The sequence below is a fragment of the Lytechinus variegatus genome, chromosome 8 (assembly GCF_018143015.1).
Source record: "Lytechinus variegatus isolate NC3 chromosome 8, Lvar_3.0, whole genome shotgun sequence".
Taxonomy (NCBI): Eukaryota; Metazoa; Echinodermata; class Echinoidea; order Temnopleuroida; family Toxopneustidae; genus Lytechinus; species Lytechinus variegatus.
Window position 1 is genome coordinate 6,019,789 of NC_054747.1, and position 13,620 is coordinate 6,033,408.

General features: G+C 36.6%; 1 long non-coding RNA gene across 1 annotated transcript; it reads right to left on the bottom strand.

Moving 5' to 3' along the window:
* Nucleotides 1-11,794: 11,794 nt before the first annotated feature.
* LOC121420706 lies at nt 11,795-12,962 on the bottom strand. Its single transcript, XR_005970802.1, has 2 exons — nt 12,597-12,962; nt 11,795-12,169 (listed from the first exon to the last, which is right to left on the bottom strand). It is a non-coding gene; the product is annotated as an uncharacterized LOC121420706 (long non-coding RNA).
* Nucleotides 12,963-13,620: the final 658 nt, after the last annotated feature.

Consider the following 13,620-nt stretch of genomic DNA (forward strand, 5'->3'; position numbering starts at 1 on the left):
TTGCTCCGCCGACACTTGCTCCGCTGACAGTAACTCCGCCGACAGTTGCTCCACCGACAATTGCTCCACATTTAGCGACAAATGCTCCGGCGACAAATGCTTCCCGAACGACACATGCTCCGGCGACAATTGCTCCGCCAATATTTGCTCCGCATGTAGGGACAGTTGCTCCGCCGAAATTTGCTCCGCATGTAGGGACAAATGCTCCGCTGATAATAGCTCCGCCGAAAATGCCATCCACCGAAAAAATTTTATTGTTTTTTTTTTGTAAAACTATCAACGCTTCTTCTCCAAAGCTGTATCATATGGTCATTATCATTATTCTATATATTTTTAACATTCCTAATTAAATTCCTCAACGGAAATAGTTTGGCTCAAATTAAATTTCCCATCAACGCTTTTATCTCGATTATTTCTCCCTTTCTTTCCTTGAAAACCACCTTCTCCCCCGTCCCTCTCTCCTGTTTTATTATTTTTTTCTCTCTCTCTGCATTCCTAGTAACTTCTGTTCCTATTTCTTTTACAATCTCTCCCTTCTTCTCCTATCTCTTTCTTCTCGCTCTAACGCTATTTTGGTCTGTTTTTTACTGTTTATTCTTCTAACTTTTTCCTACCCCCTCTTATAGAATTGAAAACTAATAAAGTTTTACAATCTTGTTAGAAAGGTGTTTCCTGTCACTTTCACTCCATTTTCTTTTATTGTTTTTTCCTTCAATTACGTGCAGTGTGAAAATAACTCTCCTCTTAAAGGACATGTCCACCACAAGAAAAAGTTGATTTGAATAAAAAGAGAAAAATCAAACAAGCGTAACAATGAAAATTTCATCGAAATCGGATGTAAAATAAAAAGTTATATTTTTAAGTTTCGCTTAATTTCACAAAATAGTTATATGCACATCCTGGTCGGTATGCAACGAGAGAACTGATGACATCACTCACTCACTATTTCTTTTGTATTTTATTATAAGAAATATCCAATATTCAAATTTTCTCCTCATTTTCCAGTGAATTTTTTTTTTGTGGAATTATCATTGTTTAACATTTCTTTTAAGGGGTAGTCCTAATAGTCACTTCTTAGCTTTATTCTTATAAATCAACATAGATATATGATATCATAATCCTTATTTGAATAAAGCAATCGCGAGCGCGAACAATTTTTTTTTTATTTAAATTGTTTTGACCTAAAATTTGAACATTCTGGACAATGTTATCATGAAAAGATGTGGATGCAACTGGATAAATCTACGAATGCGGAGCGCGAGCAGAAATTGTTAATACACGCTTTGAACTGATCAAAAAGGTACCTATTAAGGTTTGCCTGCAGTTAGCCTTGAAGTAGTTACATATGTTAACAATCAAATAATGCGAGCGCGAAGCGCGTGCTGTTTTTCTTTTTGACATTTCTTAAAAATGGAAATTCTTTTTGTGATTTCAACAGGATAGGTATACAACTAAACAATTGATGCGAGCGCGAAGCGCGAGCGGAATATTTCGTTATTGAGACCTAAAACGAGATGCTCTATTCACGTTTTGTAAATTATGTAAAGGATGAGTAATTGGGGATCTTCCTAACACTAATAATGCGAGAGCAAAGCGTGAGCAATTTTTTTATATACGCTTGAACTGATCGAAAAGGTACCTGTTAAGGACTGCTTGCAGTTATAGCCATGAAGACTCTATATATTTCAGCAATCAAATAATGCGAGCGCGAAGCGCGAGCTGAACATTTTACCTTTCTACATAAAGAATAAAAAACTTCAATCAATTTCTTTAATCGTGAACAGGATAGCTATATAACTTAACGATTGATGCGAGCGCGAAGCGCGAGCGACAACATTCGAAATTTAGTCCTAAGAACGGGACATTCTATTCATGGTTTGTAAATCATGAATACGATGAGTGTAATTGGGGATCTTCCTATACTAATAATGCAAGAACGGAGCACGAGCAGAAAATTATTGATATTGTAATCTGAAACTGGATAATGATTTAAATAGAGAACAAGTTGCGTATCTGATGAAACATGCTCGCGTTTGTTTCTATATTTAGACCTACAAACTAGGCATTCTAACTATACTTTATCATGAAAATCAATAAAAAAAAGGTGTATTTCAGCTCTATATTTCAAGCAATTTGTAGGAAAATTGTGAGGTGAATATGGATCGTACTTAAAAAAACAACTAATATTTTTCATTAGGTTTTTACAAGAGACCGGGACTTGATTAGGACAAGTCATCACATGATCTTCCTATTCCTCTTCCTAAAAGCGAGATGAAACAAAAGTTTACTTCGTCATAACGTTTACGGAATGCATGTATACCAATTTGCGTCGTATGAGGAACTCACAAAATCAACACAATAGCCTTTAAAACGCACTAATTTGTGAAATATACTTCTACTTATTTCCTGCATAAATCCTCAGTCCATAAATATTGCATTTTAACTTGTAAAGGAAGACTCAATAACAAACTGACCTGCTGCGTGAGAAGATCCGATCCATGATGTCAGAAAATAAATGAAAATCAAGTGTTTGACCATTGTAACACAGACCTGTAACACAGAGGGGTATGACTGTAATCATGAGAGACCCGTGATTTATGTGATTCCGAATGCTAGAAGGGTTGTTTATTTGCAAGCTCAAGAAGAAAAAAACCCGATGCTGCTGCATAATAGGGAGTGGTGGCACGAATATCATCGTCATACTTATATATAGAATTATGTAAAGCGATTCGTAAAATTATCACCAATATTTCTTCTTTGCACATCCGTCTATCTGTCAACCTACTCCCCCCCCCCCCCTCTCTCTCTCTCTCTCTCTCTCTCTTTCAGCAAGTCCTTCCGTTTTACTTTTGAATAACCAAGTGAGGTCATTTTTTATGAGTTCCTTTAATATATTATCATGCTATTATGCTACTATATTTGTTACTTGTAAAATATTTGACGTTGTTGTGTTATTTTATTTAATGCTATCAAAATGCTAAACGGAAATCAATAAATCTCAAACTAGTTTCTTATTTCTTAACCAACTGTTACTCCTTCGCAAAGGATATTTGTTGTTTTCAGTTCGATATTTCTTTAAATGCTGATAATTAAACCTTGCTATTGGTTGTTCTCATTTTAGCTTTATTTGTTGGGCTTGTCAAAATATTCAACTAACAAATAAAAGATTCAAATACATTATTTTTGTTGAGAATACTAATTTTTCTTCTTTGCTGTTTATATAAGACATCGTCAAGGTTATTTTTAGACACATGTAATCCCCCAAGATCAAATATTTGTCAATGAATGAATTTTTTATTGACCGTTCCCAAATCAAATATGTTTGATTAAGGAACAGTATGCAGTTGACATACAGATAGATCAATGGAGGGGTGCAAAGCCCCCTGTATATAAAAAAAGAGAAGAGAAAAGGTGTAAATTTAGCGACAAAATAGACCCTACATTCTGAAAATAGTTGGGCTAAAAATGTCTTTTAACCAACCATGGGCAACATACGATCCACACTATTGCTTAAAATCTGCCCGAATTGGGTAATAAAAACTAATAATTGGGTAATAAATTTCATCAATTTGATAATAATTGCCCAGAACATATATTTATTTTTACCAGCATACTTTACTTACCAACACAGTGGACATTATGTTGCCCAGCATTGTAAGTTGTATATGATTTTTTCTTTGAGTATTTAGTCAAAATCTATATTACAAAATTAGATTGTAATTAAAAAGATCTCATGTTGTGCTCGCTCGGTACTTTCATGCATGCTGCATCATGTGCCTCTTTTCTTTCTTATTTGTTTTAGTTCATTTACTGCAGTATGTAAATAACCGTCTTGTAGACTTTCAACTCTCAGAAAATAATGCTTTTTATCAAATAAAAAGTCCCGGGGGGGCACTCAGTGTATAATGCATAGTGGGTATGTGCCGCGGAGGGGACCCCCATTTTTACACTCAAATTTCCGTTCCAAGGCATAGCATTTTTGCCTTGTTGAGAAAAAGAACAAAGAAAGCCGCTCCAAGGCATAGCATTTTCTTCTTATCGAGAAAAAAGAAGAGAGATATCCGCTCCAAAGCTTCGCATATTTTTCGTTACGCCGCTCCGATCGCGTTGAATGAGCTGCAATTTTGGTGAAAAGCGGCCGCAGAGCTCCACCGGCGGAGGCCGCGCTAGCTGGATCATGCACGCATGACCGTTCCGTAGGGATGCATACGCGCTCACACGCTGGCGATCCGTTCCAAGGACCCCCGTTTTCACAAACATTTGTCGTTCCGAAGCCCGTTCCGAGGACCCTCCTTTTTACAATAAGCCCGCTCCAAGGCCCCCGTTTTTTGTCTCGTCCGCGGCACACCCCCACCACTTTTTTGGTCGAGTGCCCCCCCCCCCCTCGGTAAAAAGTATGCCACTTTTTCAACTTCGCTTGAATGAAACATTAACTTCACATTGTTATCTGATTCTATTATGTGCCTATTATGTTTTAGTCGCTCTTTGTAGCACAGTAATTTTGTTTGCTTGTTTGGGGACTGGTCCACTTGAACCAGTGCTGGGGACAAAACCTCCTATAACAAACTTGAACAAAATGGCTGATATACTATGTAATGAACAACATGAGAAGAGTAACTCTTAACGAAACAGACTGACAAAGTTACCTGCAGTATGTGGAGCGGTTGCACTTCGTAATTCCGAAGCTTCGTAAATTGCCTATACCTCGATGTTCGTTAATCCGAAAACGAAAAAGAGTTCGTTAATCCGAACATTTTTTGGCGTTATTCCGACGGTTCGTTATTCCGAAGGTTCGATAATCCGAAAACGAAATAAGGTTCGTTGTTCCGAATGTTCGATAATCCGTAAACGAAATAAGGTTCGTTGTTCCGAAGGTTCGTTAATCCGAAAACGAAATAAGGTTCGTTGTTCCAAAGGTTCGATAATCCGAAAACGAAATAAGGTTCGTTGTTCCGAAGGTTCGTAATTCCGAAACACGTAAATTGCCTATACCTCGATGTTCGTTAATCCGAAAACGAAAAAGGGTTCGTTAATCCGAACATTTTTTGGCGTTATTCCGACGGTTCGTTATTCCGAAGGTTCGATAATCCGAAAACGAAATAAGGTTCGTTGTTCCGAATGTTCGATAATCCGTAAACGAAATAAGGTTCGTTGTTCCGAAGGTTCGTTAATCCGAAAACGAAATAAGGTTCGTTGTTCCAAAGGTTCGATAATCCGAAAACGAAATAAGGTTCGTTGTTCCGAAGGTTCGTAATTCCGAAACACGTAAATTGCCTATACCTCGATGTTCGTTAATCCGAAAACGAAAAAGGGTTCGTTAATCCGAACATTTGTGGCGTTATTCCGACGGTTCGTTATTCCGAAGGTTCGATAATCCGAAAACGAAATAAGGTTCGTTGTTCCGAAGGTTCGATAATCCGAAAACGAAATAAGGTTCGTTGTTCCGAAGGTTCGTTAATCCGAAAACGAAATAAGGTTCGTTGTTCCAAAGGTTCGATAATCCGAAAACGAAATAAGGTTCGTTGTTCCGAAGGTTCGTTAATCCGAAAAAAAATGAAAACAGAGGCAGAGGCAAGGGGGAGGGGCGGGGGACACTGTTGCCGTTCAATTGTTTATGAGGATGGGAAGGCAAGGGCGGCCGAACGAATTTTTGTTTGGGGGGTAAAGCCAAAAAATGAAACTCATACGTCAAATTGGACACTTTGGTGATATTTTCCCCTTAAGATTATCATCTGCTTGAAGTCATTGTGTGTTTGATATAGAGATTAAGTACAGAAAAACCTCTTTTGAGGTGATTTCTTATTATGGCAAAACGTACATTTAGGCTTTATTTTCCGGGAGAGAGTGTAATGAGTGAGCAGCTTGGTAAAACAAATTCAAAGGTGAAGTTGTAAAACGTTTTTGGGGGTCAATTATTCTTAAAATGGCATCATTGCGAGGTGTTGCGAGCGTGAATCACAAGCTAAAACTTAAGGGTATTTCAATAAAAAATTAAAATAAGTTTTTAAAAATCCGAGCAGATTTCTGCTGTCATTATAAAAAAAGATATGCATCTAACTAAAAAAATTAACTCGAGCGCAAAACGCGAGCTTAAACATACTGACCAGAAAAGGACACTGTTAAAGAAAGCATTAAGTGACCTCTTTAGGATGCATATTTCACCAATCGAATGAGAGTGCGAATTTGCAATATTCCAGCCTGAAAACTTAACTTGTATACTTTAAAAAGAGTATTTTATGTCGAAAAAAACACGAAATACGGCATATTTATTTTTGAAAAAGGAACTCCCCCATTTTGGAAAATAATAATTTCCCTGTTTTTTATTTCATTTTGGGGGTGCAAGTGCCCCCTGCCTCCCTCCCGGTGGATCCAACTTTCGTCAAATAGGGGGGGGGGCAAATTTTTTCAGCCACATTTTCCTCGATCGGCAGCTTAAAGTTGATTTTTGTTTGTTTCTTTGGGTAGTCCTAACAGTCAATAATTAGCTTTATACTTATAAAATAAAGTAAATATGTAATAACATGATAAACCCTTTTTAAATATTGCGAGCGCGAGCTATATTTTTTTTTAATATGATGGGCAATATGTTTGTGAAAACGAGATGCCTATGTAACTAAATTTAGATAATAACTGCGAGCAAGAAGCGCAAACAGAAATTTTAAATATATAAGCTCTGACCTGATCTAAAGGGGACATTTTAAGAACTTTTTGCAGTTAGACATGAAGACGATGCGTGTTTCAACCAGTCACTGTGGCGGCGGAACATATTTTCCTAGGGAGGGGGGCAAAGCCAAAAAAGGGGCAAATAGGGGAAATTTGGTGCAAACGTATATTTTCACCATGAGATTATCATCTGTGTAAAGAGGTTTTGTGTTTTGTAGTAATTGAATTGAGCAAAAAATTTTAAGTGATCACTGATTGATAAATTATATATTTACGTTTCATTTCTGCGAGCGTAGCGAGCAAGCGGTTTGGGGGGAAAGAAATCAAATCTGAAGATGTAAAATTCGCCTTTTTGGTCAATTAATGTTAAAAGGGCATCCTTGTGAGATGTTGCGAGCGAATCACGTGCTCAAACTATTGGAAATTTTATGTAGGCCTAGAATGATAATGATAATAATGATATAGATATTATTTACCCAGGGAAGCCACTTCAGTTCTGAAAACTGTTCTCCCAGCTATTATTTTTTTTACAAGAATGCTTAGAATGTCCAGTTTTCAGGTTGGAAAATCGGAAAATTTTGGCTCACGTTTCTTGCTCGCATCATCAAGTATTGTTGATAATAATACTTCCATACTTGTATTTAAGAAACGCTATTCACGTTTGTACCATAGCGCTTTACAAAAATTTGCATCGAATATGATAATAATACAACATAATCATCAATTCATAAACCATACAAAACAAAAATAAATCATGCATTAAAGAAATATGACTTCAGGTGTTTCTTAAACGTAGGGGTATTGGCAATTTCACGAGTGCTTTTCGGTATGTTATTCCAAATATTGGGTGCTGCTATTCCAAAGCGTTTGCCGACGAGTGTGAAGAGGAATCTTGGTTTTAATAATTGGGTCTTGTCATCTGATGATCGGAGTGTGCGTCTGGGTGTGTAGACTGATAGATTGTTGTTGAAATAAGATGGAGTTTGATTGGTGAAAAATTTATGTACATATAGACAAAGTTTGAAATCAATTCTACGAGCAATAGGCAGCCAGTGTAATTGTCTTAAATAAGAAGAAGTTTGTGCTTGCCGTCCTAACTTAAAAATAAGTCTGGCTGCCTGATTTTGGACACCTTGTAGGCGCTTTACATCTTTGGCAGACAAGAGAGAAAACAGACCATTACAGTAATCGAGTCTGGAAATTATCAGAGCTTGAACAGCATGATGACATGTCTTCTGATCTATAAATCGTCTTATTCGCCACATGTTTCTTATATGATAATTGCATGTGCGTACTACATTGCTAATATGGTTGGTCAAAGAAAAGGATGAATCTAGAGTAACACCAAGATTGACTACACTACGTGACAATGGAATGACATCATTACCTACTTTTAGAGTAAGATTAGTTGTGGATAATGGAGTACGTGTGAAGGCAATGAAATCGGTCTTTTGGACATTGAGACGTAGAAAGTTGGCAGACATCCATGTTCTTATTTCATCAGCAATATTTGACAAGACATTATTATAATCAACATTATCAAAATGAGTAAAGAGTTGGATATCATCAGCATATACAGTATAATGAAGGTTGTAACGTTTAATTATATCTGAAATTGGTGTAATATAGCTTGTAAACAAGATGGGGCCAAGCAACGATCCCTGAGGGACACCATATTGTAATGGTACAGATTCAGATAGATGGCCCTCAATTACAACTTGGGATGACCATCCTGACAAATAAGATCTCATCCACTTAAGCACAGTATCCTTTACACATAATTTAGATTCAAGTCTATAAAGTAAGAGTTCATGATCGACAGTATCAAATGCAGCACTTAAATCAAGAAGAACAAGAAAAACCCCACGTCGTTTATTGAGGAACTCATTCTATTCCTGGTCACAAAAAAGTATAAAATGTCCAGTTTTCAGGTGGAATATCACAAATTTTAAGCTTGCGGTTCGCGCTCTCATTATTTAGTTAATGAGAAATATATTCTATTCATGATTCACTAAATGCAGTCCTTAAAAGATTACTTAAAAGCCTGTTGCATAAAACTTTTTACCTGAGAAAACTCTGGTAAAAACTGAAAACTAAGGTTAGTCTGATTTCCGCCATTGACTTTAGCACAGGCCAAAAACTCCGGTAAAAACAACCTGGGTTTTCTCAGGTAAAAAGTTTTATGCAACGGGCCCCAGGTCAGTATATGAAAATGAAAAAAAAAATGAAAATCCATAATTTATTGTTCGAAATAGACATGACATGAAATACTCCGAAAATTTGCTTTGCCCAATTGATCGTGGGCCCGGCAAATCAAACAAAATATTAACAAATTACAGCTCGCCCTCGAGTCAATTCTTTAGAAAGATACACATCTTTCTCACGATTACAAAAAAAATGCTCAGAATGTTTAAGTTCACGTCTTGTTACATGAAATGTCTACTAGTTTGAGCTTGCGATTCGCGCTTTCAACATCTCACAAGGATCATTATTAGTATTATTTTGATTTTTATTACCAGCAGAAGCTATTATTAAAAATGGCATCCCCTCCAATACAAATCCTATTATCTAGAGGTTACTCGCACGCGACCAACACACTTGATCCCCTGCATCTTTAAACCATTTGCTTAGGCAGCAATTGCTCAGATAAAATCGAAATTAGCCTATGCTTGATCAGGGCGCCTATTCTTAATGAAATACATGCTTTTGGCCACAACACACGCATGTATCATCGATCGTTATTACTATCATTGAAAAATATCGTGTAGTCTTGTAATGACAAAGTGGCGTACCGTGGGTCACGGCTTTGGGGGGGCACCAGCCAAAATTTTGAATCACCTAGTGAGCGCGCGAAGCGCGCTCAGTTGCCACGTATGCTGACCTAGTAGAGACATTTTACGGACAGTGTCATTAAACAGATATGTATGTCACTGGTCACATAATGCGAGCGCGAAGCTGGAGCTGAAAATTTTTAATATTCAGACCTAAAAAGGGACATTATAAGCAAATGTTTGTAATCATGATATGTACCTGTCTCGGTAAACAAACAATGCGAGCGCAAAAGGCGAGCTGAAATTTTTGTATAAATTGACTCCAAAAGGACATTTTAAGGACTATATTTAAGGAATCTATTAAGAATATACATATCTCACCATAGTAATCTAATGTGAGTGCCAAGCGCTTGGAGATTTTGTTAGAATTTTATGCATCCAAACACATAAAGCACTTGTAGTCATTGTAATCACGATTAGCATGCACATCTCACTAATCAAATTTTGCGAGCGCGAAGCGCGAGCTGAAAATTTAGGAAATTCAGACCTGAAGAGGGACATTTTAAGGTTTGTTTGTAGGAATTCACGAAGACTATAGTATTTCACAAACCAAATTAAGCGAGCGCGAGCTGAAGTTTTTTTTATATATAGACCCCAAACATGTATATTTTAAGGTCTGTTTTTTTTAAAGAATACATTAAGATACACATATCTCACCAGTCATCTAATGCGAGTGCCAAGCGCTTGCTGATTTTTTTAGAATTACACATAAAGACATACTTTTTGTAGTCATTTTAGTCATGATTATCATACGCATCTCACTAGTCAAATATTGCGAGCGCGAAGCGCGAGCTGAAAAATTAGGAAATTCACACCTGAAGAGGGATATTCTAAGGCTTGTTTGTAGGAATTCACGTAGACCATGCGTATTTCACTACCAAATGATGCGAGCGCAAGCTGAAATTTTTGATATTCAGATCAGAAAAAGGGACATTTTAAGGACTGATTTTAAAAATTCATGAAGAGCAGACATATCTCACTAATCCACTAATACGAACGTAAGCACGAACGGGAAATGCTTTTTATTAAGACCTTAAATGATATGTCACTACATAAAACAATAATAATTCGAAGTGCGAGGAAGTATTTGGTGTTTATTGCAATACGTGAAAACGGGAGGTTTTAGTACAACAGGATTACACATCCCGTTAAACAGACAATGCGAGCATCAGGAACAATATAGACATTGGCCCTGAGCAAATTATGTCTCATAAAGTTATGATATTTTTTTTTATTTCTATGTAATATTACATAACATAATTGTAATATAATATAACATAATTAACAATAATTTCTTCCTTCCCATTACGGTTCTCTCACTTTCTCCCTCTTTTTCTCTTTTTCCCCGTTTTTTTTGCCAGCCGATCGGGGGGGCACGTGCCCCCCATGCCCCCCCCCCCCGTAGTTACGCCACTGAATGACAACACCGTTTTTGTTACCAAAACTGAATAATTTTCATTTTCGGAAATACGAACCTTATTTAATTTTCGGATTAACGAACCTTATTTTGTTTTCGGATTGACGAACCTTCAGAATTACGAACCTCATTTCGTTTTCGGATTAACGAACCTTCGGAATTACGAACCTTATTTCGTTTTCGGATTAACGAATCTTCGGAATTACGAACCTTATTTCGTTTTCGGATTGACGAACCTTCGGAATTACGAACCTTATTTCGTTTTCGGATTGACGAACCTTCGGAATTACGAACCTTCGGAAATACGAACCTTCGGAAATACGAACCTTCGGAATAACCGAACCTTCGGAATTACGAAGCTTCGGAATCACGAATGTATGCGATGGCATTTGTATCTAACAGCGGAATATTCTTCTATTTCACGCGACTTTTCATTTTTTTTAATCGAAATTTGAGATTGAACAAGGTATCACTTGATAGATCACCAATTCATTCAAATAAAAAATGTGATTTTATAATTATGCTTGAGATTCAAGGTTTTATATTCGTATTTCTTACCACTAAGACTCCCATCCATACTCTCTGTCACGAGCGAAACTGCTCTAATTAACTTATTAATCTACAGGCTACTTAACCACCCTGAATAAAAGACCAAAGGATATTCAAGATATAAATGAAGTGATCAATTTAATGTCACAAAATATAATAAGTCGTTTACATTGAATCGTTGAGAACATAAGTATAATTGCAAACAGATATTCAATAAATCATTTCATATAGAAAAGGAGTATAATCATCATTGACTGTCCCAAGTTTATGGGAAGAGATTGATCTGGAAATAGGCCTTTAAATTATGTTACCGAAAATCTTGGAAAGTTTATCGATTGCTTGATCAAACCTTCAATCGGGTAAATGCGGAGTTCGAAAACAGAAGAGATCGACAAACCACGACGACTACGAAGATTGGACGATTATGACGAGGAACAAGTATGCCGATGATCGACGACGACGACGAAGAACACGACTGACGTCATCAGCAAAGACACGTGTCCTTGAAGAACGAAGAACAAGAGTTGAGTTGAAGCTCTAACTTGGAAGAATTACGGTCGAGTCCGACGAACAGTAGCTTCGGCTGACTGAAGTGAGTCATTCCCCTCGAATGACATTGTGACTCATGACCTGGACATAGAGGGTAGGTGCTACCCTGACCTACGTTGACTCTACATTGACCCTGGGCTGACCCTAGGTTGACAGCCGTCTAAAATAGGAATAGACCAAATACTTAACAGCAAAGGCCCTAACAATATTCTATTCACAAAGATATCAGCTTATCAAAATTAGCTTTCATATTTATTATCAAAGTAAATGAATAACAATCTTCTATTAGCATAAGCTTTCTGATAGTCAAGAAAATACATAACAGTTGAGAAATCTAATATAATTATTTCTCTCTCTGAATCGTAGATCAATTATATAATTGACTTTAACAGACTTGAAAAATACAACTTTGTTCATTTTAGTAAGGATAATTATATTCACATTGAAGACTGGAGTAAGATGTCATTTGGTGACAAAATGAGCAGAATATATATATGTAAATCTGTCTTTCTTTCTGAAAACAGACATGCCATATTAAGCATAAGAATTGTATTAATATTAAAACGTATGAACAAAACATTACTTACAATTCGGCATCGAGTAGAAAGGAACCTCCCCGCACTGGGTAGGGTGGCACACGCCCTTTTCCTTGGTTAGGAAACACCCCAAATTGGACCTTCTTCTCCGAAATCAAAAGTGAGAGTGAGCTGGCTTGGCTTTTCTTGCCAGCACACCAAACAGAAATATGAAACACAAAGAGTCTGTAATCCTATACACCTGTTAAACCATAGTCTACTTATTATGACAACCCAGCCTGTTAAAATACCTGGCAACCTATCATGCCTACAGTTTAGTTACTAAGGTATGCAGTCCACATCTGTACATGGAGTTTAACAAAAGAGTTTAACAAAACATGGACTTTAACAAAAGGGTTATCTAGTTTTGAATAAGATCCTACACTCTCTAATTCTTTCTATTTTCTTGTGAGCCTCGGAATTACAAAGTTAAATCCTGTTTTTAAAAAAGACAGTCCGCACGAAATAACAAATAGGCCTATTTCTATTCTCCCCAGCATATCCAAAATATTAGAGAAGATTATTTACAAAAGACTTTATAAGTTCCTAGATACTTTTCATTTTCTAAATTCAAACCAATATGGATTCAGGAAAGGGCATTCAACTGATCAGGCTTTAATACAAATATACGATAAAATTACAAATGCAATGACAAATAAAGAACACATAATAGGAGTATTCATGGACCTAAGCAAAGCATTCGACACTCTTGACCACCAGATTTTACTTAAAAAACTTGAAAATTGTGGAATTCGGGGAATCACACTATCATGGTTTGAGAGTTATTTGTCTGATAGAAAACAATATGTCACTCACAATAATATTTCTTCTAACTTTCAGTCAATAAAATGCGGAGTTCCACAAGGATCGATCCTTGGCCCCTTACTTTTCTTTATATATATTAATGATTTGACTACTGTATCGCCTTTATTATCATTTGTATTATTTGCCGATGACACAAACATTTTTTGTTCGAACACTAGCTTAGAAACTTTAGTAGATACATTTAATCGTGAATTACCTAAACTATTTTTAT